This window comes from Myotis davidii, unplaced genomic scaffold (genome assembly GCF_000327345.1).
Source record: "Myotis davidii unplaced genomic scaffold, ASM32734v1 scaffold1660, whole genome shotgun sequence".
In the NCBI taxonomy this organism is placed as follows: Eukaryota; Metazoa; Chordata; class Mammalia; order Chiroptera; family Vespertilionidae; genus Myotis; species Myotis davidii.
In genome coordinates, this window is record NW_006292238.1 from 8,734 (window position 1) to 11,063 (window position 2,330).

The 2,330-nt window shown below is 43.0% G+C and overlaps 1 long non-coding RNA gene across 1 annotated transcript in view; it reads left to right on the forward strand.

Moving 5' to 3' along the window:
• The first annotated feature begins 1,816 nt into the window (after positions 1–1,816).
• LOC107183391 overlaps positions 1,817–2,330 on the forward strand; it is a 3,894-nt gene continuing 3,380 nt past the window's right edge. The window contains exons 1-2 of the long non-coding RNA XR_001514186.1: positions 1,817–1,878; positions 2,220–2,282. This is a non-coding gene — a long non-coding RNA (uncharacterized LOC107183391). The remainder of the gene's footprint in view (positions 1,879–2,219; positions 2,283–2,330) is intronic.

Consider the following 2,330-nt stretch of genomic DNA (forward strand, 5'->3'; position numbering starts at 1 on the left):
CTTAACAGTCCTGTCTCACCTTCTATGGGAGGTGTTCCCATGTCATTTCAGTTCTCAGAGCCTTTGCTGTGCTCTTGGGATGGCTCCCCCATGTGCAGCTCCACAGTGGGCTTAGGATTTAGTCCCGTTTGTCACAGAACAGGAGTTCACCTTCTCCAGCTATCCCCTCAGCAGAACTCTCTTCACACTCTTGGCTTTCAGGAGCCCATTTTCTAGGCCTCTCCACAGGGAGACAGTGTTCTCTTGGAGTTTAAGTTGCCTGTTCTGTTGCTGCATAACTTTGTGTTATCTGGGTTGTCCTTGGGTAAGAAAAGAAGAGAGAAAAAAAAAATAACAGGGATTTCCCACACACAGCCATGTACACTTTTCAGACCACAAGGACCCTTTGCGCTGGATCTTCTGGATAGAAATACAGAACTCTAAGAGCTTTAACTCCTTGTGGGGCCACTATGGAGTTCTGCAACTGGGGTCACCTTCGGGTAGGACCTGGATTTAAAAAAAACAAACATGGGACTTGTATGCATGCATATAAGCATAAGGATGGATGCAGACAACAGGGGGTGAGGGTGAGGGCAAGACTCGGGGTGGTGGGGTATAATGAGGGGATAAGGAAACATTTGTAATACCTTGATTAATAAAAAATGTATATAATGTAAGAAAAAACAGGATAAAAATATTTGATTCAAAAAAAATATTAAGTATATGTATACATACATTTTCCAATGGAAGTTGTGCCAATTTATAAATAAAGTTCAATTGGATCTCAAAAAAAATATATGGAAAATAATGAAGATCCCTGCCATACTCTTCAGCTCACAGGGCCCCCGTTTCTCAATCCTCTGGTCACAAAGACAGGGATCCTCAGAGAGTTTTGCTACCTGTGCTCATGCAGTTCCACAAGTAGGGCTACCCTTGGTTCAAAGCTGGGAGAGAAAATAGGAAAATTTCAAAACTTCCCTCTTTACAGGTTCCCTCTTCGGATTTTGACTCCTCTTCCCAATCTGCCTGCTGTTGCTTACTTTTCCTCAGTTACTAGATATTGAATTTGCCCCTTGTCTTAGTTGTAGTCAGTTGGAGAGATAGGCTCTCTTGGGCTGACTTCACCTTGGCCAGCACCAGAATCCCAAGTTTGATATGTTTTATCTAAATATGTAAAAGGCTAAGTCACCTTCTGACTGTCCGACTGGTAGCTATGACGTGTAATGACCACTAGGGGGCAGACGCTCAATGCAGGAAATGCTGAGCTGCCTTGACTTGGCAGTGGTGGTTCTCAGAACCAGAGATGAGGGAGCCTAATTCCAGGGTGTGCCACCCGAGAACTGCACTCTCAAAATCTGGGACCCCTTGGGGGATGTGGGAGAGTTGGTTTTGGCCCAATCCCCGCAGGCCAGGCTGAGGGATCCCACCTACCGGAGAGATTCCACTCACTCCGCAGATGCCCTTCAAGTCACAGTGCTGCCCCAGGTGTGGCTGGCCTGTAAGGGACCTCAGGAGGTTGGCTCCAGGGTATGCCTGGCTCATCTTGCTCAGTCCACCCTGCCAACCACCTTCTAATTAATTTCCTTTCAATGTGCATGAATCCGTGCACCAGGGCACTAGTATTTTATAATGCTTTTTCAGAAGCAGACCATCCTTGGGGCTTAGGGTCAGGACCATATTGAAGGCCAGAGATACAGGGTTTGGTATGGAGACGGAGAGAAGTACTGTATGGGAGGGCCACATGTGAGGAGCATGAGACTGAAGTCATTCTTGCTATTGTTAACTTAATTATTAACTCCATTTCTTTTTTCTTTTCAGGTTTGTCTGGGACTGTCCTTGCTAAAGAAGCAGCAGATGTGATTGTAAATTCAACAACAAAGACATTTGATCACAAAGCAGGTACTTTACTTGTAGGACTTTTGCTACAGTAATGGTCACAGTAGATCCCTTGAAGGAAGGTTTCTTTAACGAAACTATTTCGCATTTGCTATAGCCAAACTGGTTTCTACAACTTTGGTTTAGTAATATGAATTAATAATTTTAAAATTATTTTGACATGGTTTCCTATAATTGGTAACAGTTATTTCATGAATTTTTCTTTTTTTAATCAGAAATGCCCAGGTTGTAAGATTCCTTTAATAATAGGGAAAGCGTTTAGATAATAAGGCAACCATTGTGATCTAAGTGTACTGTATTGATTTTTTATTCATGTTTGTAAATATGTTGATGTTCCCATATAGGGGTCTCCAAAGCAATTTTGGAAAAGGCTGGACAAAATGTGGAAATAGAATGTTCTCGCCTAGGTAAGGCACAATGCTGTTTTTCAGTCCTAAAGTATAAGTGGAAGGCTG